At 44.8% G+C, this 27,010-nt stretch overlaps 1 long non-coding RNA gene across 1 annotated transcript; it reads right to left on the reverse strand.

Moving 5' to 3' along the window:
- Positions 1–2,242: 2,242 nt before the first annotated feature.
- On the reverse strand, positions 2,243–26,205 carry LOC142771345 (uncharacterized). The gene is made up of 3 exons (XR_012885873.1): positions 25,916–26,205; positions 16,615–16,794; positions 2,243–2,447 (listed from the first exon to the last, which is right to left on the reverse strand). It is a non-coding gene; the product is annotated as an uncharacterized LOC142771345 (long non-coding RNA).
- Between the last annotated feature and the right edge of the window lie 805 nt (positions 26,206–27,010).

The following is a 27,010-nucleotide window of genomic DNA, read 5'->3' on the forward strand; positions in this document are numbered from 1 at the left end:
CGGTGACGTGGTTCATTACGCACGCTTCCGAAAGACAACTGTGTACGAGGTTTCATGTATCATGTACTTCTGAATTTGTTCGATTCATGAATTGGTGAGCTCTGCATGTAGGCACCACAGGTGACATGGCATTACTAGGTTTGAACTGCAGATTTTGGCAATTCTGTGGCGCCGTAGAAATGACAGGAAGCTCTTCAGGGGTTTCTTTTTCGCTGTTCACTGCGAGTGGTTCTTGCGCGTGGTAGCGTGCGACGTTCGATGCGTCTGAGCGTTCTGTTTTGTTTGGACTGTCGAGGGTGTGTGCACCGGACGCTGATGCATGAAACCGTACGGAAGAAGAATGGCTTGACAGGGTATTTTCCTAATGCGCCAGGTCATCTACCATGAATACGGCCCTTATAAGGCAAGTGGTGAGCGTTAGGAGTGCTTGAAGAACAGCGTGATGGAAAACCGGATGGTGGACCACGTATGCGAGACGAAAAATGAAGTGCATGAGGTGGGTAAGCAACGTCTCGTGTCGTGTGCTGGAGCGACGACTTTAAAATTACCGGCTTTCGTGAAGGGAAACCTGATGGAAAGCTACGTTTCTTCAGAAATAAGCGTGGACTGTGACGGCCGCGTGTGGTTGTATGCAGATGGCCGGTAATGAGGAAGAAGTCCTTGTCGTAGTCGTTAAAACAGGCAATCATCTCTTCTCTGAACTTTTGCCATGATTCGTCGTTTTCGAATATGTGTATCAGGTAAAACTTAAATGCCTCACCGGAGATGCAGTCAGTGAAGTTGGTGATCATTTCCCGTTCCGACGATGATGCAGCGTTCCGACCATGATGCGTGGAGCTCGAACAGGTCGAACCAGTCCTCTACAGGTCCATCGTCCGCTGATGCGGTGTACTTAGGGATGTCAAGGTCACCTGATGCTGCAGTCATGATGCTTGGTGGTCTTGGTGGTCCGCGTTCTTCTGTGGTACGCGTTCGGTCACTGCGTCTCGCTGAGGTCTTCGATGATGGCCGGGTGATGAAGTGGTTGCGAGGTCTTCATCCTGTCGACTCGTGTGACGTTATGATGACTGGAAGACGTGGTATGGCTCATACGCCATGTTTATTCTATCCTCACTTCTTCCTTCTCTGCTTCTACTAACCATCCCTGCCTTCTTACGTCACACACACACACACACACACACACACACACACACACACACACACACAAACACACACATATATATATATATATATATATATATATATATATATATATATATATATATATAAGAAAGACACCTTCATCGATGTGTTCACACTTTGATATCAATTTCCATACACAGAGCACTCGTACAGTTGCGTAAAAAAGGCACAGTCAGTTATAAGCAGCTTCCCCAAGAGCAACACATGTATGCGTGTTATGCATGTAATAGCATTACACGCGGTGCTTTTTGTGACTTAAAATTTGGCCTTAGTTGTTGATTTTCTCAGCGGGCAGCCAATAGTGACAAATGTCGAAAGGAGGGGGGGGGGGGGCTCAGCCCGTTTAACGTTCTTGATGGACAGGGGGGGGGGGGGGGGCTCGTACCTCCTTGCCCTCCCCGGCTGACACGCTAGTAACTGACCAAGTCTGATGACATTGATCTGATGTTTGGGAACCGCATACGGGTTTCTCGTTCACTAAGCTGGATTTGAAGTCGTTGTCAATTATATGGCTGGTAGGTGATGCAACGAGCGTGCGTAAATGGCACGCATCGTGTTGTCTAGCTATTCTCTTAAGCTGGCACTGGCTTAATGAGTAGAGACTCTGGACGCCGGTGAGTTGACTCGATATTTTTTCTTGGCGACGATAGCGGCATTATCACCGTCAATGCCATTATGTTTATGCGCATGCTCAAAAGTGACAATCGTAGTGTGATGCTGATTACGGGGGCATCGCGGCCAGGCGAAAGGGGGGGGGGGGAGGATAATCAGCGCGATCGTCTGAAAAGAAATAGAAGACTTTCGCTTTTAAGACCCACTAAGCAAATGCTTAGCGAACTGCGTGTTACTTGCTTTTTAAAATTCACGAACTCCGCACATGGACAAGGAGGCATGAAAAAAAAAAAAGACAGAACCCCACAGTAAAGAAACACAATGCAGAGTTACACAAACACCACGATATGTCTCAAACGAATTTGTTGGACTGTATTCGTTCTATGTTCGACTTGAAGATATCCGGAACGACTATCAGATACCACTTTGTGAAAAAATACAAAACAAAGAGAAGTTTTGAGGTTATCAAACCTCCCTTTTATAAAAGAAGTCACGACCGAAAGGGTCTGGGCCCCTCCGACGCACTCGTGCAGGTGCGATCGATTTGCTGATGCCTTGAAAACTGAAGGAATGCTGCGCCATCTTTCCGAGAGGAGGAACAACCTAAGCCCGCTCGGAGATGGACAAAAATTGAAGTGATCTGTAAGTGGTTCCTGTGGAAAAAAACAGATGCCGCCACATTACCTAAACTTGGATGGCCTTCAGAATGGTTATCTATGTATTTCCAACCCTCAAATATTGAACTCTGAAGTAATGATATTAAACTACCAAATTGCTTTTTATGTGTTTAGAAAAAGTGTTGAACAAAATTTTTGTATAATGTTGAAGTAGTTGTAAATAAAAAAAAAGTGCAACAGTTGGACTATAGTTAGGTAGTTCCAAAGTAATTTCGGTATTTGTGAAAATTTGTGCTACTTTATGCTCGATGGGCTCAGTGAGCTGCAATTAGTATTGTAATTTATTAAAATGGTAATAAATACGAGCAAAGTGATTATTGATGTAAGTCAATTAGTTTCAGGAACAGTTTTAAAATATCTGCCAACATAAATGTACATTTGTCCTATGGGTAATATTTATTGCGAGCACAAGAAAGTTCTTTCGCTTATGTATATTGAAATACTTTATGACCTTCTGAAATATATTGAATCGTCATAGCCTCCCTCACATCCTGGTTAAAGTTAGGTTGTTTTCACTAGGTCCTTCACCAATCGCATTGTGTCAACAATGATGCCTCTTTGTTATTCCTGTATAGCAGTTAGTTTATTTAGCAGCATTTATGGGTGACAAAAAGCCAGTTTGCATGGTGGTGAACTGGCGCAAATTTTTTGGAGAATTGCTTGCGTTTTTGTAAAAAATGTTAGCTTTTTTGGGAGCCATGTCATGCCAGTTATATTATCTACTAAGTGTATGATACAGCAGCGATGGTACCAAAACCGTGTTACGCGAATAATTACACGTGTTGCATAATTTTTTATGACATGACCTTTCACTTACGTTCGTCATGCTCATGTCTCATCGTGACAATTCTCGTACATATCAAGTTAACAAAATGACTGCGAGAACTCCAGGATCACGAAATGTAAATCATGACGCATATGAGTGAATGACAGGTTCTTCATGTAACGACCTCTCATATCTGTTCGTCAGGTGCTCATTTTAAGACGTGCCGATTTTCGTGCACATTAAATTAACAAAACCGCTGTAAGACGACTAAGACAAGTACATAATTTGCATGTCATATAGTTGAAGTTGTGGTTTGTAATTTACATGCGTTATATAGACGACTCTCGTGCCTTACCAGTCTAAGGAATAGATAGATAGATAGATAGATAGATAGATAGATAGATAGATAGATAGATAGATAGATAGATAGATAGATAGGTAGACAGACAGCCAGATAGACAGAGAGACAGACAGACAGACAGACAGACAGACAGACAGACAGACAGACAGACAGACAGACAGACAGACAGACAGACAGACAGACAGACAGACAGACAGACAGACAGACAGATAGATAGATAGATAGATAGATAGATAGATAGATAGATAGATAGATAGATAGATAGATAGATAGATAGATAGATAGATAGATAGATAGATAGATAGATAGGTAAACAGACAGCCAGATAGACAGAGAGACAGACAGACAGACAGACAGATAGATAGATAGATAGATAGATAGATAGATAGATAGATAGATAGATAGATAGATAGATACGCTAAAGTGGCCTTTAGTTTCCCGAGAATCACTTCACATGTTTAAACTTGTGTATGTATGTATCCACTCTATGTATCCACTCTATGTAAACCTGTATGTATCCACTCCTGCATGGGCCCGGTTAGGGCCTGCAGTATGTACAAATAAAAAAAATGGCAGCATATCCACGGAGTGAATGATGGAGAGTGGGGCGAAGAATTCGTCCGTCCATTCGTTCTTGCTTCCGTCCGTCCATTCGTCCGTCAGTGTGACCGTCCATGCGTCCATCAGCCTGTCCGTGCGTGCGTCTGTTCGTGCGTCCGTCCCTGCGTTCGTCCATGCATCCACCCCTGCGTCCGTTCATGCGTCCATACATGCATCTGTCTGTGTGTCCCTTCGTCCATCTATTCCACACTCCAAGTACCACCATCTCGCATCTTTTCATCATATATTCCCCATATAGAAGCACCGCCATCCAGCGGACATTCCAAGGACTAAACGAGAGGTGGCACACGCACACTTTCTTACGGCTTGCGCTTCGGGTCCACTTCCCACCTTTAACCACCTCGAGTTCATGGTATATACTAGTTCACTGTATTCATGGCACTGCGGCTGAACGCTCGCTAAACCTTTCGAAAACCAAGGAGGTTACGCCCAGCGAGTATGACGTAGCAAACTTTTTCAGTCAGATAGTGCTCAATGTACATGCCAATGACTGCTAATGGGAAATGAGAGGCGGAGAATTCGCCTTTTACTTTCTTACGGCTTGCGCTTCTTATCTACTACCCATTTTTAACCACCTCGAGTTCATTCATGGTATATACAAGTTCATTGTATTCATGGCACTGCGGCTCAACGCTCGCTAAACCTTTCTAAAGCTAAGGAGGTTACACCCAGCGAGTATAACGTAGCAACCGTTTCTTGTCAGATAGTGCTCAATGTACATGCCAATGGCTACTAATGGTGATTGCAGCCTGCGCGTTAACTAAAAGCCGAATGCTCCTGTCTCCCATTCCCCATTAGCAGCCATTGACATGTACATTAAGCACTATTTTTCATGGTTCAACAACGCACAGAAGAAGTTTCTCACCTGCACCACCTTGGAGGTCAAAATATTATACTTAATACTTACTACGGAAGACGAACGGGTGCCGCAATAAGGAGTTTCGCCTTTAAAAAGAACATACGTCGTTTTTCCAGCCATCGCACAGCGAAAACGTTTCCCGCCTGCTTGACTGAATCTGACCTCCAACTACGCGGTCTAAGTGAACTTGACTTTCTTAAAAACAATGATGCGCTTCCTTTTGAAATAATGTAAAAGCATCCTTGATGAAATCATCTTTTTATATTTCTGTTATTTACGCAGAGGAGTGGGAACCAACATTGTCAATTCTAAATGCGGGCAAGTCAGAAAGTACGATGGTGGCGCCACACTTCGGGCGTAACTCGCACTGCTTCCCTGAGTTTGCAGCCTTCGAGATGCATCCCACCCCTACGCGTTCCAAGTGAACTCGACTTTATTTAAAACAATGATGCGCTTCTTCTTGAAGTATTGTAAAAAAAACGTTCTTGATGAAACAAATTTTGTATTTTTCTGTTATTAACGCAGAGCCAACTTTGTCAATTTTGAGTGCGAGCAAGTCAGAAAGTACGATGGTAGCGTTACACATCGGGTATAACTCGCACTGCCTGCTTGCCCAAGTTTGCGGCCTTCGAGATAGCTGCCGCCCAATTCAAGGAGACTCGATTTTCGTTCACGAGACTGCACTCAGATGGCACTACAGGCTAGGGAGTTCTGAAGCAGCAGAAACTAGCGCTGCCGTAATTCTAGGGTGTTCACTGTAGGCGCCGATTGCGCTGCGTTATGGAAGAAATATTCTAGCGCGAACATCATCTTCGAATTACGAAATTTCAGGAAGCTCCCTCACATCAAAATGTTATCGAAGTATTTCAAAAACGCAGAGGGATGACACGAAGGGAAGAGCAGGACACACGAATTGGTAATTTTGACAAATAGATAATGTTGCGATAATTATAAAAAAGACAAGTAAAAATGCTTAAAGTGCTCTGTTTTGAATGCTCTTACGTTGAACTGAAAATATTCATGTAATATAGTGGTCAACGTAAAAAGATGCCAAAACCATGTTATATTATAAAGTATATGGTGCCGCGGAGAGAGTCGAGGTTCGAACCCCGCTCTATTCTGGTTCTTTAGTGCGAAGCATTTCTTAGCGAACTTCAGCGACGTTAAGCGTATCTATCTATCTATCTATCTATCTATCTATCTATCTATCTATCTATCTATCTATCTATCTATCTATCTATCTATCTATCTATCTATCTATCTATCTATCTATCTATCTATCTATCTATCTATCTATCTATCTATCTATCTATCTATCTATCTATCTATCTATCTATCTATCTATCTATCTATCTATCTATCTATCTATCTATCTATCTATCTATCTATCTATCTATCTATCTAGCCACATACGACTTTGAGCTCTCATGGCCGTTTCGATAACGGTATCGATACGAAACTTCGTATGGCATAACATCACTCTATGAAGAACATATTTAACTAGTCGTAACATGAAAATTATGACATGTATGTCATGAATGTCATGATTTACATATCATGGTCCTGCAGCTCTTGCGGTGGTTTCGTTCACATGGCATGTTGCAAAACTTGTATGGTATGACATGATTTCATGCCGAGCACAAGCGACCAACCCTAACAGAAAAATGATGACATGCATGTCGTGTAACAACACGACTACATGCCACGCTCATGATGCACTGGCGGCCGTTTCGCTAGCTTCACTTATACCAAATTTGATATTACGGGACGTGAATGGATTACGAAGGTATGATACTGGTGCAAACATGATGAACATGAGATGCGTGTCATGTAACAACATGACCACATGCTACGCTCATGATGCGCTCGCTGCCGTTTAGCAAGCTTCACGTGTATCAAACTCGGTATTACGTGATGCGAACTGACGACATAGGTAAATGAAACACCCAAACATAATAATAATGACATGCGTGTAATGTAACAACATGACTACATGCCACACTCATGATGCGCTCGCGGCTGTTTCGCTAGCTTCACATATGCCAAATTTTGTATTACGTGACGTTAATGGATGACGAAGGTATGTGACTGGTGAAAAAATTGCCCGCAGCTTCCCTCGGGGGAACACTGAGGAGGATGCGGACCATATAATTGGTTAACGGGGTGTTAAAGTGCGACTTACTTGGGTCGATGGCTAAATTGGTTAACGTGGTTGTGAAATGGGGTGTTAAATTGCGACTTACTTGGGTCGATCGCTAAATTGGTTAACGTGGTTGTAGGAGGGGGTGTTAAATGAGTGAACACGTACACACGTATGCGAAAGGGCGGCGCTGGTCGAAGGGACGTCGATCATTGTGTTTGTGGATTCGTTGGAATTCATTTCACCGCGACCTTAGACGTCGACGCGCCGTACAAACCAACCGACGAGCGGCAACTGAGCGAGCGAGCGCCGACCTTGAGTATATATACAGCACGACGGCGCATGCACTGTCAGCTGTTGAATGTTCTCGAAGCGCGACGCCACATGCGCGTCCACTGGAGAATCAGGAGAATTAAAGATGTCGAACGCGGTGTGTAGAGGAGGAAGGGTGCACAGATGGTGGAGGAGTGAAGCGCGCGCGGTGTGTAGAGGAGGAAGGGATGCACAGATGGTGGAAGAGTGGGCGACGGCGCGACGGCGCATGCGCGCGCGTCAGCTGTCGAATGTTCGAGAAGCGGTGCGGACGGCGCGGACGGCGCACTACAAGGCGCGAGTATAAGATGCTCCGCATCTAAAACGTGATAATCATGAGATGCCTGTCATGGGAGAACATGACTACATACCACATTCAAGGCACCAATACATTTCCACTTGACGCGGCGCACGTGCTCACCGGCGTTCATTTCGTCGCGTCACGCCGGCGTTGCGACGCCAGGCGCTGGTCTTGCCATATACTCGCAGGCGCGCGCCGCGCTGCGTTCCTTTGACGCATGCGCGTTTCAGCGTATCCGGCGTCCCTCCGTCACGAAAAGATGATGATGATGATGTTTGGTGTTTTGTGGCGCAAGGGCCATTTCACGATCAAAGAGCGCCAGTTCATCTTACTAAAAATATGGACAATGATTATGATAAGCGGCTGTATAAGGGCCATAAAATTTCTCGCGGTAAGGCGGGTAAGAACATACAAGTAATAAAATCATGACCATGCCGTGAGAGGTGTTTGTGGTGTGTATAGATGACAAAAGTTGGTGATAATAAAAGAAGATGTTGGATATGTATGGCATTAGCACAAGTGCCTCACTCGTTCATACCCTTGCGTCCAAGGGCCGTGAGGCAAGTGCTTTCTTGTGTATACCCACCGCAGCAAAAACCTCTCTGGAGAGGTCGTGCTACGGAATGCCCGGGTATATGTTATGAAAACTATGAATTTCTTTTAAAAACTCTAATAATGATTTATGACTAAAAAGTGGTTCCCTACCGACGAACGTTGCAGGGTGTAAAGGTATATGTTGTCGGTAGGGTAATGGAAAATGTTGTTTTCTTAGAGTTTCTAAATGTTCGCACTGGATTAGTATGTGAAGGACTGTTAATGCTTCACCACATTTGTCACACAATGGTGGATCGTCACCAGACAAAAGATAAGTGTGTGTCGCGTATGTGTGTCCTATCCTGAGTCTCGTTAGTATTACCTCTGTAAGACGCGATTTCGATACGGGCAGCCAATGACCAAGGTGTGGCTTAATAACGTGTAGTTTGTTTTCTGTGTGTATCCCACTTGCTCTGCCAGTATACCCTGAGGTTTCGTTTGAGAGATGGCTTAAGATCAAGGGCCGGGATATATATGGGTGTAGGGGCAGTGCTTTTGTGGACGGATGCAGCGAGCTTATCCGCCTTCACGTTGCCTTGAATCTCACAGTGCCCTGGCACCCAGCACACTACAACATGTTATTTGAGTGTGTAGAGTGTGCACAAAATAGAGTAAAGTGAGACAAGGACTGGGTTTTTGTGTTCTTTAAGAGTGTGCAGAGCCGTTACCACACTGAGGGAGTCCGTATATATTACTGCTTTTTGTATTTGTAATTGCTTGATGTGTTTAGCCACCACAAGTATCGCATAAGCTTCCGCTGTGAAGATACTCGTGTCTGGATGTAGAGGGCCAGCATCCGAGAAGGATGGGCCGACAGCAGCGTAGGACACAGAGGAGTTAGACTTGGAGGCATCTGTAAAGAACTCAGGACGTGTGTATTTGTGTTGAAGTTCCAGGAAGTATGTCCGGATATGGGCAATAGGCGCATGTTTTGTAACTTCTAGAAAAGACAAATCGCAGTCTATAGTCTGCCATTGCCACGGTGGTGGGTATGCTACGGGAGCCATTAAACTGTGTTCAAGTGAGACTCCAGTTTCCTCAGCTAACAGAGAAGGGCTGCCTCATCGAAGGCCTGTTTTGAAACAGAATTGAGCTCGACAAATCTATAATAGTAGAGTATGAGGAGTGCTTCTTGTCTGCTTTTACCTTAAGGAAATAAACGAAGGACATGTAAGTTCTGTGCAGATGAAGCGACCACTCATTTGACTCAACATAAAGGCTTTCTACGGGGCTGGTACGAAAAGCCCCATAGAAAGGCGGATGTCCAAATGCTGCACGGGGTCCAGCATCTTCAAAGCATTTTGAGTCACAGACTGATAAACAACGGCCCCATAATCTAAGCGGCTGTGAATGAGGCTTCTATATAGGTTCATGAGACATTGCCTGTCACTACCTATCCTAGTACGTGACAACACTTTTAAAACATTCATGGCTTTTAAACATTTCGTTTTTGATACTTGATGTGCGGTACGAAGGTCGACTTGTTGTCCAAGATTAATCCTAAGAATTTATGCTCCGTATTAACAGACAGACGTTGACCGTTCAGTTCAATGTCGGGTTCTGAGTGCATGCCTCTCTTTCGGGAGATGTAGACATACGTGCTTTTTTTTGTGGGTTCAGTCGGAATCTGTTTTCCTCTGCCCATTTGGAGACCTTGTTTAAACCTAACTGAACCTGCCGCTCACACATTGCCAGATTGCAAGATCTAAAGCCAAGCTGCACGTCATCGACATATGTACAATAAAACATATTGCGAGGAATGGACAAGCGCAAGGAATTCATTTTGATGAGAAAAAGTGTGCAGCTAAGTACACCACCTTGTGGCACGCCTGTTTCCTGGACAAATAATTGGGAAAGAACCGTGCCCACTCGGACACGGAATGTCTGGTTTGACAGGTAATTTTCGATTATCTGAGACTTTCCTCCGCGCACGCCAAGGTGGGACAGGTCTCCTAGAATTCCAAAACGCCATGTTGTATCATAAGCCTTTTCTATATCGAGGAATACAGAGAGAAAATATTGTTTATCAACGAAGGCGTCCCTGATCTGTGCCGCGATACGAACAAGGTGGTCTGTGGTGGATCTACTTTCTCGAAACCCGCACTGAAATGGGTCGAGCAAATTGTTTGTTTCAAGGATATGTACAAGTCGGCAGTTTATCATTTTTTCGAAGACTTTGCACAAGCAGCTTGTAAGTGCAATAGGCCTATAACTCGCAGGTAAAGAAGGATCCTTGCCCTCTTTCAAAATGGGAATAATAATAGCCTCTTTCCAGGAGGTAGGGATAGTGCCAGAAAACCAGATAGCATTGTACAAAAACAAAGTAAGGTTTTTCGTGTTTCGATTGGTAGGTTTTTTAACATTTCATACACCACATGGTCAGAACCTGGGGCAGAAGTACTGCAGGAGTTTAGAGACGTTCGCAGCTCAGCTAGACTGAAAGCTTGCTTATATGCCTCGTATCTAGTGCATTTGTGTTCGAGTTTCTGCTTTTCTATTCTTGTTCTGCATTTTTAGAAATTGTCAGTATAGTGGGATGAGCTGGACACCTGTTCGAAGTGTGCACCGAGGAAGTTTGCCTGATCTTCCAAGGTATCACCCTGAGTGTTTACGAGTGGAAGTGTGTGTACTTGTTTTCCTGCTATCCTACCGACCATGTTCCAGACTTTAGCATTCTGTGTGTATGAATTGATCCCTGACAAAAACTTCTGCCAGCTTTCCCTTCTGGCCTGCCGACGCGTTCTCCTGCCTTGAGACTTTATTTTCTTGAAGGTGTCGAGATTTTCGGCTGTCAATGAGTTCCGAAGCAGCCTCCAAGCTCTGTTTTGCTGTTCAGAATTCCACCATGGCACACGCCGTTTTCCATGGTGTCCATTTGTTTGTGTGATGCATTTTGTTGCAGCATCAATCAAAAAGGCTGTGAAATAGTTGACAGCAACATCAATGTCCAAAGTACATATGTCATTCCAACCTAGACGAGCGGTGGTATAAAACTGTTCCCAGTCGGCTCTATTTATGAGCCACTTGGGAACACGTGGTGGGCACTGAGTTACTGTAGTTGTTCTCAAAACTACGGGGAAGTGGTCACTTCCGTACAGATTACTGACGACTTTCCACTGGAGTAGAGACACAAGAGATGGAGATACTATGCTTAGGTCTATGGAGGAGTAGGTGTTATTAGCGAGATTATAATAGGTTGGTTCTTTTCGATTCAGGAGACACGCGCTCGACGAGAGAAGGAACTATTCGATCAGTCGACCTCGCACGTCATACCGAGAGTCACCCCATAGCCAGCTATGCGCATTAAAGTCTTTAAGGAGAACATAAGGCTCCGGAAGTTCATCAATCAGAGAGTGTAAATCACGTTTTTGCAGCTGATAGCTAGGAGGAATGTAAATAGTGCAGATTGTGATCAGTTTATCAAAAAGAACTGCTCTAACAGCCACTGCCTCAAGGGATGTTTGGAGTTGTAAGTGTGTGCATGCAATTCCTTGATTCACTATGATGGCAACACCACCGGATGATGTCATGGCATCAACACGGTCCTTTCGGAAAATAACGTATTTACGAAGAAAATTTGTGTGTTTTAAATTAAGGCGTGTTTTTCGTACACACAGCACTTTTGGAGAGTGTTCGTGTAAGAGTTCTTGGATGTCGTCAAGGTTTCTGAGAAGGCCCCTGACGTTCCATTGTATAATTTGAGTGTTCATGCTGAATGTAGAATAGTGCTGTGTGTACGAAAAGCGAGTGGCTGTTTAGACAGGGAGTTTGAGTTCACTTAACAGGGCCGTCACCAGGCCCTGTTATCTGCTTTTTTGTTTTCTTGGCGCGCTCCAAGGAGCCACGCCGCTCTTTCGGCACCAAGGGTACCGATGTATCCATTGCCTCCTCGGAGGCACTGGATGCCCGCACGTGCGGGCTGTTAGTACGAATTTCGGGCCTCGCCTGGTGAGGTGAGGCCTTGACACCCGAGGACTCTGGAGCCTCCGGTCTCTGTTTGGGAGTAGGCGGTGTAGCCTGGGCTACAGCCGCCTTGGGGGCAGGTGCCACAACCACCAGCTTGGTACGCGCGGGCCGAAGGAGTGGCGAGGGCTGGTGCGGCGGTGCCCCCTGGCGCGCCGCATCAGCGTATGTAGGTCCATAGAATGGAGCGACTCTTCACCGTGCTTCCTTAAATGTAATGTTCTCCTTCACCTTCAATGTAATTATTTCTTTTTCTTTTTTCCAGTATGTGCAGGAGCGTGAATATGCGGCATGGTTTCCTTCGCAGTTTACACAGTGTGGTGGTTGTTTGCAGTTCTCAGACACGTGGCCTAGGACTCCACATTGTGCACAAGTCTGGCGACCACGACAGGTTTTAGAGCCATGGCCATACCTCTGGCATTGGAAGCAACGACGAGGGTTTGGTATGTACGGCCTGATAGATGTCTTCGTGTACCCTGTTTGAATAGATTCCGGTAGTTTACTAAATGCAAACGTGAGTATTAAGTGTTTTGTCGGTGTTTCCTTATTATCTCTTCTGATGATGATTCTCTGTACATTAGTGACATTTTGGCTCTTCCACCCCTCCAAAATTTCAGTCGCAGTCAAGTCAATTAAGTCCATGTCAGATACCACTCCGCGAGTTGTGTTCATTGATCTATGTGGTGTTATGGTTATTGGTATGCCACCGAAATCTGAAAGATGGTCTAGCTTTTCAAATTGTTCTTTGTCGCGGATTTCGAGGAGAAGGTCTCCACTAGCCATTTTGGTTACCTTGTATCCTGTGCCAAGAGTTTCGGTGAGACATCTAGAAACTAGGTAAGGAGAGGCGGTCCTGGCTTGCTTTTCAGTTTTTTCACAGTGGATAACATGAAAGTTAGGATATGTTTCTTTTGGCTGGTTGAAAAAAATTATATCATCGGTGCGTACCCGCTTTAAGCCGGTACGATTAGACAGTAGGGGGAATGCTCTATGCATGCCTTTCTTATTTTTGTTCAGCAGCGTTGGCGGCCACCCACCACGGAGCCCAATGAGGGGACGCTACAAGTTTGCAGATGCTGAAAACTGCAGACGCCAGCCGTACAACGCCACTATAACCCAATGCGCCTAGACCAAGGTAGGCTATTTGCACAGGGTTAACCCTAGCCGCCAGGAAGTTTGGAAGTAAACGGAAGAGAGTAGAAGACAGGACAGATAAATAGTAAGAGATAAAGATGAAGATGTAGGGAGAGAGAGATAGGAAAAGGCGACTGCCGATTTCCCCTGGGTTGGTCAGCCCAGGGGTGCCGTCTACGTGAAGCCGGGGCCAAAGGGGTGTGTTGCCTCTTCAGGGGGGTCTTAACGGTCCAATCACCCAGTGTCGGCTCAACCCCCAGGATCCCCTTTTCCCCGGACACGGCAAAGCCACGCACGGCTAGGCGTGGGAGGAAGTAGAAACTCCCCCGTTAGCTCGGGTCCGTGGTGTCGCTACACACCAAACGCCTGCTTTCACAGGCGCCCCTGCGGGGTCCGTCACGAAAAGAGGTGAGGCTCACGGTTGTCTGAGTGACGCATCCGCGCGAAACGCAGCGCGTTGAATTTCGGACTGGTTGCCGTCGGACCGCGCCGACGATTGCTGGTCGCGCCGCTCGCGCCTGGCGTCAGACTATAGAGTGCTCGCGTTTTGCTACCGTAGCGTCGCTGTGCCTAGCGTGCGCGTGCGTCAACGCTACATTGGAGCATATTAGATCCTTCATGATTCACTCGCGGGCCGCTTCGCTAGCCCCACATATACCAAATTTGGTGTTACGTGACGTCAACGGTTCATGAAGTAGCTCCACATATACTAAGTGTGACATCATGAGACGTGAATAGATGACGAAGGTCCAACAGACCCAGGCATGATAATGATGACACGGAATTAATGTACGGCATAATTTACGGCCACCTCGTAAAGTTGTGCTGATTTTAGAATGACATATCAACCTTCCTCTTTCGTGCTTCGCATATCATCAATTCCCACTGTACGTGGGATCTGTCAATTTTTTTACTTATATCGTTGCTTTTATTATTTCGCGTGATACTGCTTACCAACAATGGCGGCCATTACTGATTCAAAATACAGTAATAATTTAGACCTGGAATATATTTATCGTGTTATATATAAGCAGATGTCCCCGATAAAATTAAAGAGCACCAGATGGAAACAATTATTGAACGTAGAGGAGTGAAGTACTTGAAAGATATGTTTAGTATTTCATACAATGGGATTGATTTAGCGCAACACGACACCACAAGAGAGTATACAGAACACTGTGCTTTTTCTGCTTTTTGCTTCTAGCGGTGTCGTTTTGAGAGGAGAGGTGAGGAAGAAAGTTTAAGCGGAACGACAGGGAGGTTAGCCAGTTCTTAGACCGGCTGGCTACCCTGTGCTGGGGAAAGGGGTGAGAAGAATAAAATATGTTAAAAAGAAATGTTGTGAAGAGAGAGAGAGAGAAATTGCAAAAAAAATTGCGACAGAGGAAAGGAAACATCAAAGAGTATAATACACTAAAGTCTGTTTCTAAGGCCAGTTGTCGGCAAAAAGTGCAGCAAAGCTTTCAAAGCCTTCTGGGCTGAGGATGGGCTCAGCAAATGACCCAGAATCCTTTGTTCCGACAAAGGCCGATCGTCCAGTCTATCCAGAGCTGCAGCGAATTCTTGTCTTTGCGTGCTGAAATGGGTGCACTCACACAGAAGGTGCGCGATGGTTTCTTCGCAGCTGCAGTAGGTGTCGTTCTGTGCTAATTATGCACCATGCATTCTTCCCAGCTAGCCCATCAAAGCATTCTCTTGAGTTTTGTTTTAAACCTGCCATCTTGGTTATGGTTCTCCGCTGCTTACACCAAGGTCACGCTTTGAAATCACTGCTGTGACGGCAGCATATACGAATGCAAAGTGCACGAGGCCCGTGCGCTTCACATTAAGTACACGTTCCAAAACCCCAGGTGGTCGAAATCTGTAAAGCTATTCACAATGGTGTCTTTCATCATCACAATTCCATTTTGGGAAGTAAAAACCAAACTGTTTTCACTGTTTAACTTCTCCTTTTAAACATTTGTTGACTTGATTATAGCGTTCATACAGTGTTTTTTCGGGGCAATTTGGCGCATTATCTTCAACTCAACTGGCGAATTTTCATGTAGGAAGTCAAGATGGGTGGTTTGGAAGGTGAATGCTTAGAGCCTCTCCTCTCTAACGGTTATCTTACATGTGTGCCACTACACCGCCAAAAAAGTATTTACAATGAGCCGAATGTGTTGTCTATATAAAATAAAACTTCATTCTTAAAGAAAGAAAGGAACTCACACTCAGAGCTTAACTTTCAGCCCTTTGCTGGAGATTTTAATTTACCTCGTATTAATTGGCCATCTTTTTCTGTGCAGCGATTTAATGAGAAAACTGTTGAAAAAAAATGATGGATATAATGTTTTCTTTTGACTAGATACAAATTGTTGGTGTATGTACTCGAGCATAACTAAACTGTAGTTGCCCGTTTGTAAATTTACCAAATGTATGCCCACCCTGCTAAAATCCTCTTGGAGGGTTGCAGTATCGATAAATAAAATAAGTACACAATATTAAAATTTACGGTGGTGTAACCTCAGTTATCAGTATAGGTGTGCTCAGCGTTCTCTTTCAGAGTGGGCAAAAGTTTGTCGCAGCATATCCTCCCTAATAAGTCATAGTAGGAGGGCGAACATTGCGTCCTCCTCTCTCAAGTGACTAGGGGGAAGGACACCGCCTTGCCACCTCCCCCTTTCCTCCCCACGCGCACTCCTATGGTCTTAATGATGTTTATTTTTGTTCTTTGTCCCAAGTTGCACCCAAATCATCACTCTTCCAACTGTCATTCCATTAGATCTATCGTCCATTTGTCTGCAGTTCAGTGTTACCGCTTAAGACCAATGCATCATGTAGATCAGTGCCTAAGCACACAAATGAGTGGTCATCTGCACACTCACTTGAAGTGGGTTTAATCGTTTCCTCAGTGCTTCCAAAATGAGAACATTTGTTGTAATCTTCACTGAATCTAGCATTACAGCGACGCGTTCCCAGGCAATGTGACCTCGTTAAAAGTAACAAAGCATTTCTGTGAGTAATTATGGAATGCATTTCTTCTAGCTACTTATTATACTTTCCATAGTTACTCATAGTAAGCCGAGAAGCAGCATGGCAGTGGCGCTTACCTGGCGTCTCTCGCACTGCTTTCTTCATTTTGTAGGCTCCGGGACGCCCAGTCCGCCAAGTCACGGAGGCCCTGCTTTACTTGAACTTATTAGCACTCAGGTGGCAGCACAGGCTTGCTGGCTTGTAAGATGGCGGTTACCAGCGTCGAATTGAAGTATAGGGTTTTCACTGTAGAGGCACTGATCACACAGCACAAAAAGAGAAATGTTCTGGTGCGAAAAATTGAACTAATTTAAAATTTTCGGGAAGCCCTGTCTTTTCAAAATCTTTTCAGGATATTTTCAATGAAGAGTGAAGATACCAAAGCCAAAGAAATGTTAAAAATAGTTAAACGGGCATGAGTGCATATACTTGAAGACGGTATCATTACGTACAATGATTCATGAACACTTAGAAATAAATATCGTGTTCCATTATGATGATTTTACTCTGACATTAACTCTCCTTAGTCAATGTATATAATTTTTTTAGAAACGAAGATCCTTAAGCCGTGGGCCGTGTGTCCTCGATGTATGTAGTTTTATGCAGACTTAACACTGGTTGCAGGTAGCTGTCTCTCGTTTAGTTCTTAGAATGTCTGCTAGATGGCGGTACTTGTATGTGATAAATACAGATGGATATATGGTGAAAAAACGCGAGATGGCAGTACTTGGAGCGTTCACCAGACAGACAGACAGACAGACAGACAGACAGACAGACAGACAGACAGACAGACAGACAGACAGACAGACAGACAGACAGACAGACAGACAGACAGACAGACAGACAGACAGACAGACAGACAGACAGACAGACAGACAGACAGACAGACAGACAGACAGACAGACAGACAGACAGACAGACAGACAGACAGACAGACAGACAGACAGACAGACAGACAGACAGACAGACAGACAGACAGACAGACAGACAGACAGACAGACAGACAGACAGACAGACAGACAGACAGACAGACAGACAGACAGACAGACAGACAGACAGACAGACAGGCAGGCAGGCAGACAGACAGACAGACAGACAGACACAGACAGACAGACACAGACAGACAGACAGACATAGCAGTAATGGTTGTGACCGTTATTAACTAGCGTTTCTTGCTGTATGGTGTTTAATAGAACAGAGCCGCTAACGAGTGCATCTGTAGCAGCATCACAGACGCATAGCATGCGCACATCGAACACATGTAGCAGTTCGACGGCTAATTCAACTGTGCCACTTGTAGGACTGATAGTTGGGCTAGTTGGTGGTACATTATGGGCAGTATACCAGCGTACAAACTCACGGGACGAAGAAAAGAGACACAAACAAGCGCTTGTTTGTGTCTCCTTTCTTCGTCCCGTGAGTTTGTGCGCTGGTACTGCCCATAATGTGTCACTTGTCTGTTGTATTTGACAGGGTGGAGAAAACTCTAAAACAAGTAGGTAAAAAAACAAACAAGCAAACATACCGAAAAGAAAGCGAATGCCTCTGAAAAGATAGCTGGTTTCTAAGGTATCAGTATTAATGGATAACGACAAGGGCCTCATAACGTAAATGACTGTACGCTTTGCTAGAACGTCGTGCAAAGAGTAGAGGCCTATCGTCAATCTTATTATTCTTGCCCGTGTTTTTACTTACGGGTGCAGTCACAGATGTCTCGTAATGTTAATATTTAAATGTATACATACACTAGCAGATGAAAAAACTTTTTACGGGAAGGAAATTATATATACAGGTAAGTCGAACAAATATGCAGGCTGTCTCAATTGTATTATTCGCTGCTGACGATATACTATCTTGGAGAGAGAATTCTAGCAAACCTGTGGTACAATTTTATTACGAGTGGTGTTTGTAATGGTAGATAACCCGAAGTTTGGCGATGTGAACAACACTGACGTCGGCAGCAATGTCTGCAGTGACGAAAGCAATGACTGACTTCCTTCATAAATTGTGGGAAATCAGAAACCGTATAGGAATTTACAGACTTCAATTCTAAGAAAGGTGTCTTTAAGCACAAATCATCTACTGTTATATCAGCGAATACTTATTACTTATATCAAATATAGCCCAGCCGTTAGCAACAGAAGTATACAGATTCACCTATAGAGAATGCAGTATTCTAATAGTACATTTGGATAGTTGTTTCAGAGTGCAATGTAGGCACTAATGACTTGACGTGAGAGAGCAGTAGCGCATTCTCCAATAAAAGGACCAAAACTCACAGGGTTCCTTATGCATTCACCCTAAGACAATTCAAAGGCGATAGCGGTAATTTTTTTTCTACTGAGTCGATGTAGTAATCCTCCCTGCCCCCTTCTGTGTGAAGACTTTATACACATAACGTGCTTTGGCACCACCCCCAAGATCGGAGACAATGCTTCTGCACCTCACCTGGTCTTGCTCGGCCTCCTAGACCAGCCCATTTTTGATAAGGCGATACAGTCACGTGATCACGGCAGCGTCATGTTACGCGACGCCATGATTACGCCATCTCGTAAATATTTTCTTTTTCCCTAACTGGTGTTGCATCACGTGGGACGCCGACAGCCTAATTTCACGTTTGATGAACATCGAGGTTTTGGCAAAGAGAGGATGAACATGCATATCTGCTTGGTCGCTTGTGGAGCTCTAAAGCTGCTCAATTCACCACTTTCAGGCACCGTGACAGCTCTTTGAAACCAATGACTCGAATGAGCTATTAGTCATTTTCATTTTATTCTGAACACTGAATCATTACATCGAAGGTGTTGATGTTATACTGGTTTTAATGTTGCATTCTGTGTGTGCCCCTTACAGCTTGGTTCGACTGGGAGGCCACATTAACCATTGAAGACCTAAAAAAGCGTTTGCTTCGCCAGGCCCAGAAGGCCTTTTCTGGTAGACAACATTTAGCTCTTGTGTATATGTGCCTACATTGGACATTCGCATTGTAGTCTAAACCGGCGACTCAAACGGAAGCATGACGACGAAACGACAGTAACATGGCCATTAACTGTGCTTCTGTTGTATGCGTCCACGCGAGAATTGCCTCGTGTGCTTTTCTCTGCATTTACATTTGCGTATGTATCAAGTATAGCACAGGTTTCTAGGCAACTTGAACAGCAACAATTGTGAGTGCGCTGTGCGTTTAGAAAAAGGTGTTAAACAATATCGGGTACTTTGTACTCAATTATGGTAGAGCAGTGCGTGGTAAAGTGTGTTTAGAAAACTGTGGTTATAGGTTTAGAATATATCTACTTCGCTATGGCATAATGTTGTCCACGCAAGCCAACTCAAAAAAAGCCCGTTCATATATATGAAACTTAAAAAGTATTCGCAACTGCCGTTATCCGAGGTCTTCGCGATCAACCGCACACATGTCAAGAACATGTGTTCGCAGTTCCATTCTTCGATTATATATAAAAAATCATCATCATCATCATCATCATCATCATCATCATCATCATCATCATCATCACCAGCTCGACGTGCGTGCTTTGTGCTGTATCTTTGCATGTTGTTCCCTCGGCTCTTTCGATATGCATTCACTGTGTGAATAGCGTGCGTGATCGCAAATTTAACAATTTGAAAATTAGCTTGTGTTCTTGTTTCTCTTCTGTCCCTGTGGTGCTGCGATACACGATATAGATATATGAACACAATACCAACTAGCCCGGCATCATGCCCCAGCAAATGCAGGGTATTTCGTCTATCATCATCATCATCATCATCATCATCATCATCATCATCAGCCTGACTACGTCCACTGCAGGACAAAGGCCTCTCCCATGTTCCGCCAGTTAACCCGGTCCTGTGCTTGCTGCTGCCAATTTATACCCGCAAACTTCTTAATCTCGCCTGCCCACCTAACCTTCTGTCTCCCCCTAACCCGCTTCCCATCTCTGGGAATCCAGTTAGTTACCCTTAATGACCAGCGGTTATCCTGTCTACGCGCTACATGCCCGGCCCATGTTTATGTCCTCTTCTTTATTTCAACTATGATATCCTTAACCCCCGTTTGTGCCCTAATCCACTCTGCTCTCTTCTTGTCTCTTAAGGTTACACCTACCATTTTTCTTTCCATTGCTCGCTGCGTCATCCTCGATTTAAGCTGAACCCTCTTAGTAAGTCTCCAGGTTTCTGCTCCGTAGCTAAGTACCGGCAAGATACAGCCGTTATATACGTTCCTCTTGAGGGATAGTGGCAATCTACCTGTCATAATTTGAGAGTGCTTGCCAAAGTACTCCACCCCATTCCTATTCTTCTAGTTACTTCAATCTCGTGGTTCGGCTCCGCGGTTATTACCTGCCCTAAGTAGACTTTTACAACTTGAAGTGCACTATTACTTATCTCGAAGCGCTGCTCCTTTCCGAGGTTGTTGTACATTACTTTCGTTTTCTGCAGATTAATTCTAAGACCCACCCCTCTGCTCTCCTTATCTAACTCCGCAATCATGAGTTGCAATTCGTCCCCTGAGTTACTCAGCAATGCAAAGAAAAAAATGTTTTGAATGTAAGTGTAGTAATTATGATACAAAGGAAAATAGAAGTGACTAGAAACACAATTTAAAGCAGTTGTAAAGGGAACCGACACATCTGTTATTATTTCAAATTTGTAAGTGCGTTTCGTTCGTTTTAAGAAGCACTGGTGACTGGGATGTTTCTATAGGGCTACCTTTATGTTCTCAAGACGTCGTATTCATTCACACTGTAGCTGGCATTGAAATCACAGTGGGTCGTTGGTCTAGGGGTATGATTCTCGCTTCGGGTGCGAGAGGTCCCGGGCTCAAATCCTGGACGAGCCCGTGATTTCTTTTACTTTTTTGTAGGTGTGGTGCTTGAGAAGCCTTGTCTTCGTGCTTCAGACGCACCATCGTAATGGGCCTTTCTGAAGGCCCCACGTCTAAATGACATCGCATGCGCCCTGGCGTAAACATCGCGATAAGGTCTCCGCACGCCATTTGACCCAAGAGGCTCCTGTTCTAGCAAGCCTGGCTGCCAGTCCAGGATGGAATCGCGAAACAACAGCTCAGAAAAAAATCACAGCATATCAACAGAATGACTGATGATGAGTGGGGCGAAGCGTCCGACCGTCCGTGCATGCGTTCGATCACGCTCGAGAATGCAGAAATTGCGCAGGTAACACTGACGAGACGCGAGCAAAGGAAGCCTAGCGCAAGCGCCTTGAACGCGCCCACCTCTCTGCCCCGGCCATGCTCCACTAATGATCCACTACGTACGGCGACTATCCAGGAGACAGAGAGAAGTAATCGTTGGCAAAGCGCGCGCAGCAGCCAATCAGAGAGTGGTGGCCGAGTAGCGCCATGTAAGAAATGGGACGAGAAATGATCATCCATTTATTTTGATCTTTTCATTGCATCGGCAAAGCGCAGGTTACTAAGGTACTCTCCATTAACTCTTATCCCTAACTGTTCCCATTCTAGGCTTCTGAAAACCCCCTGTAAGCACGCGGTAAATAGCATTGGGGAGATGGTGTCCCCCTGCCTTACACCCTTCTTGATTGGTATTCTGTTGCTTTCTTTAGGAAGCACTATGGTAGCAGTTGATGCCCTGTGGATTTCTTCCAAGATCTATATATATACTTCATCGACACCCCGATTCCGCAGTGTCTGCATGACGGCTGATGTTTCTACTGAATCAAACGCCTTCTCGCAATCTATGAAGGCTATGTATACTGGTTGGTTATATTCTGAGCATTTCTCTATTACCTGATTGATAGTATGACTGTGGTCGATTGTTGAGTAGCCTGTTCGAAATCTTGTTTGTTCCTTTGGTTGATTGAATTCTAATGTTTTCTTTACTCTGTTAGCAAGTACCTTTGTAAATAGCTTGTATACTACAGAGAGCAAGCTAATCGGCCTGTAATTCTTCAAGCCCTTGTCATCTCTTTTCTTATGTATTAAGATGATGTTAGCGTTCTTCCAAGACTCTGGTACCCTTCCCGTCAGGAGACACCAAGTAAACAGGGTGGCTAGTTTTTCTAACACAATCTGTCCTCCATCTTTCAGCAGGTCTGATGTTACCTGATCCTCACCAGTAGCTTTGCCTCTTTGCATGCTCTCCAAAGCTTTTCGGACTTCTTCTATCATTACTGGTGGGGTGTAATATGGGTTACTGCTAGTTCTCATAGTATTAAAGTCGTGGTTGTCCCGGCTACTGTACAGATCTCTGTAAAACTCCTTCGCTATTTTTACTATCCTATCCATATTGGTAGTTATTTTGCCTTCTTTGTCCCTTAGTGCATACATCCTATTTTTGCCTATCCCAAGTTTCCTCTTTACTGCTTTGATGCTTCCTCCGTTTTTCAGAGCGTGTTCAATTCTCTCCATGTTATACCTTCATACATCGCATACCTTACGCCTATTAATCAACTTCAAAAGCTCTGCTAGTTCTATTTTGTCTGTTGTACTTGAGACTCATGATTGGACGCTTCTTAATGAGATTCTTCGTTTCCTGGGAAAGCTTGCCAGTGTCCTGTCTAAGTACCCTGCCTCCAACTTCCACTGCACACTCCGTAATGATACTCGTCAGATTATCATTCATTGTATCTACGCTAAGGTCGGTTTCCTCACTAAGAGCCGAGTACCAGTTCTGAAGCGAGACTGTGAATTCCTGTACTTTCCCTCTCAGTGCTAGCTCATTGACTGGCCTCTTGCGTATCAGTTTCTGTCGTTCCTTCCTCAAGTCTAGACGAATTCAAGACCGTACCATTCTATGGTCACTGAATCATACCTTGCCAACCACTTCCACATCCTGCACGATGCTTGGGTGTGCACTCATTATAAAGTCTATTTCGTTCTTTATTTCGCCATTAGGGCTCCTCCATGTCCACTTGCGGTTTCCTCGTTTTCGGTAGAAGGTATTCAAAATCCGTAAATTATTGCGTTCTGCGAATTCTACTCGTAGCTCTCCTCTGACGTTTCTAGTACCGATGCCATAATCTCCTACTGCCTGGTCTCCAGCCTGCTTCTTCCCTACCTTTGCATTAAAGTCTCCCATCAGCCTAGTATACTGTGTCTTTACCTTACTCATTGGTATTGTATAAAGAAATAGATTGCCTTAAAATTTCTCAAGAATTCAGTGGGCACAAATTTATGGACGTTAAACTTTAAGTTCGTTGTCTGTTTCCTCGGGGATCTTGTATCATGCGATGAAGGCCTGGTAATCATGTGAACGTTGCCTGTTTTCTGGCACACGATTTGTTATCTTATATTGCTTCACACGAATAACCTTCGGTGGTTAGGCAGCAACAACAGCGTTATTCGTCTTCGCTGTGTTTTACAGTTTTGTGCTCGCCCCGCCGCGGTGGTGTAGTGGCTAAGGTACTCGGCTGCTGACCCGCTGGTCGCGGGTTCGAATCCCGGCTGCGGCGGCTGCATTTCCGATGGAGGCGGAAATGTTGTAGGCCCGTGTGCTCAGATTTGGGTGCACGTTAAAGAACCCCAGATGGTAGAAATTTCCGGAGCCCTCCACTACGGCGTCTCTAATAATCATGAGGTGGTTTTGGGACGTTAAACCTCACATATCAATCAATCAATAGTTTTGTGCTCTTTAGACGTTTCTGAACTTGTGCGACCCACTAGTCAATTCTGACGCATGTGCACTTCTAGAAGTAGATGTAGGCAAATATATTACCGAGCAGCATTCACTACCGCGAAGCATAAAAACAACAAGTTGTGCGATAGCCAAAAATGTGACGCAGAGAAGTTTCGCTAAATAAATACATTGCCGGGGCTAGCTGCTGTTGCGTGACGAAGAATTCCTGATGTATTCACAATGAGACGCATCCAATTACCAAGTGCGCAATTTTGGAAGTTACACACCCCGTAAGTGCTTCCCGGCAGCGAAATTCGGGGGAAGGGGGAGAGAGTAACACGCCCCTCCCCTCTCGAACCTTATCGCCAAGGCATACAGAATAAACAATGACAATTTCAAAAGAATGCCCCCTTCCTCACCTCTCTCCGAAAATAATTTCCGCATACTCACCTGCTTCCCAGCCCGGCGTCCACTTTTAAATGGGGGCGAAATACTAGAATATTTTCTACTTGATATTAGATGTGCTTTAATGAAGCTTACGAGGTTCAAATTAAATTACCACATTCGTCATGGCGTGTCCTTTAACGATAACGTGGTTTGAGCGTGTGAGACCCCAGCCATTACATAAATTCGTAATTTTTACTCAGAAACCATCGTTATGGAATGCAAATATATCGCCACGCCTGTTTCTATAGTTTAAACTGTCCCGTGTTCAGGGTTCATCCACAAAAACTGTTATCGCCGTTCAGCGCAGGCCGCGCATAATAGTTCGATAAGCTTCCCGGTTGCTGGAGATATTTTGGCAAGAGTACGCTGAGAACACAAACAGTAAAATTTATTGCATAGCGCACGCGCGTCCCAGTGATAACGCTTCAAAGGTCAATGTATGGTTTTTTTTTAGTAAGGCACGTTCCAGCGATGGCTGTTTGCTGCTATATTGTACAGTTAGTAACGTGGTAGCCTCAATTTCCCGATTAACAATATGTTGGACGTTATTGAGGGTCAGAAAATGAGTGCCGAAAGAACCAGCATGCGTTGTACTGATAAAACTAATGGGACATCACAAAGTTGATTGATTGATATGTGGAGTTTAACGTCCCAAAATCACTATATGATTATGAGAGACGCCGTAGTGGAGGGCTCCCGGAATTTAGACCACCTGGGGTTCTTTAACGTGCACCCAAATCTGAGCACACGAGCCTACAGACATAACAAAGTTAGCGTGCCCCAGCGGGACTGTTTGAGTGACGTCAAGGCAAGGCACGAATCCGGAATTTCCAACATGGGCGTGCATGCGCCTCGTAATATCTCGCTGCGGGGCACACAGAGCCTATAGTATCTGAGGTTTAATGTTCGGGAACCACGATATGTTCGTAGGGATGCCGCACCGGTAAGCAGCAACCAGTTTTGTTTGAGAAAATAGGAGGAACTCAGGGGTGGGGTCACGCTGAAAACCACATCTTGCCGGAAAGGCTGGCAATCATCAAGGGCCATGCACTTATGCACAAAAGTTCATATTCCTTGGACTTAATGAAAATAAGCAGGATATGATTAGGAGGAACGCCATAGTGGAGGCCTCTGGAAATTTCGACCATCTGGAGTTGTTTAACGTGCGCTGATCGACATCGTGCCATACACGGCCCCTGTAGCTCCCCGCCTGCATCGAAACGCGACCGTCGCGGCGGGGATCGAACCCGGTCAATAGCCAAGTATCGTAACTACCACGTGAAACCAGCGGAAGGCGTGAAAAACTTGAGAACTTGTTGCGTGCCACGTTAGTACTCACAATTGTGAAATCTTCCGGACTGTGTAGCACGTCATTCCTGGAAGCCCAAGCACCAACACGAACTGGACCATCCTAAACACTCCGATATATCGTCCACCAAAAAACAACAACAGTTCCAGCCGAAGTATTGGCAAGTATTCTTGTACCGAACGTCTTGAAGCAGTTGAAAGATGACGTCATTTCCCACTGAAATCAGTCGGCGAAGCATAGCATCAGTATGGACCAAAGCAGAGTGAAGGCTCACCGCCAGTCATATGGGCGCGGATGCAATGGCGACTAAAGGTTGGATAGGTGGGTGCTGCGAGCGTCCCCTGTCGGTGATCTGTGAATCATTCTGCCAGCCACGAAGCTGTATTTTCAATTCAGCGGTAATATGTTGCCAACTTCAATTAAATGCATTTCCGGAAATGAAGCATAAAACGACAAAACGCGTAGCTTATGTACCTGTGTTTTATGGCAGGGTAATGTCGGTGTTCATAGTATTTTGCATGTTTAAATGTTGTTAGGGGCCTACTGGCGGGCAGTGAGTGAACTGCAGCATTTCGTGCGAAAGTAAAATATAGCCTGTCATAGGTGATCTCTTTGTACCTAGTCGCTTATATTTCTTCTCAGATAGCTATGACATGGTCTTAAACATACTACTTTCACCCATGCACTGTCTAAACCGGTAGAACGTTCGCATGAGAGCCTTTGGGGGCGCTTGCGCAGATTATCATTTTGCAGACGTTTGAGTAGTATATTTAAGGTGCTATTCTCTTAGTTTTGTTTGCCCCGCAATTTTTTAGCACAATTCTCAAAAAAAAGTTTAGTTGTTGAGTGTGCACGGAAGTGAGAAGCCTACATTTGTGCATGCGCTCACAACTGTGGCCCCACCACCCCCTCATTGATACAGAAGTTATCATGCTCCCCCGTCGCGGTGGTCTAGTGGCTAAGGTACTCAGCTGCTGCCCCGCAGGTCGCGGGATCGAATCCCGCCTGCGGCGGCTTCACTTTTTATGAAGGTGGATAAGCTATAGGCCCGTGTGCAGTTAAAGAAGCCCAGGTGGTCGAAATTTCCGGAGCCCTCCACTACGGCGTCTTTCATAATCATATCGT

The sequence above is a fragment of the Rhipicephalus microplus genome, chromosome 9 (assembly GCF_043290135.1).
Source record: "Rhipicephalus microplus isolate Deutch F79 chromosome 9, USDA_Rmic, whole genome shotgun sequence".
Classification (NCBI taxonomy): domain Eukaryota; kingdom Metazoa; phylum Arthropoda; class Arachnida; order Ixodida; family Ixodidae; genus Rhipicephalus; species Rhipicephalus microplus.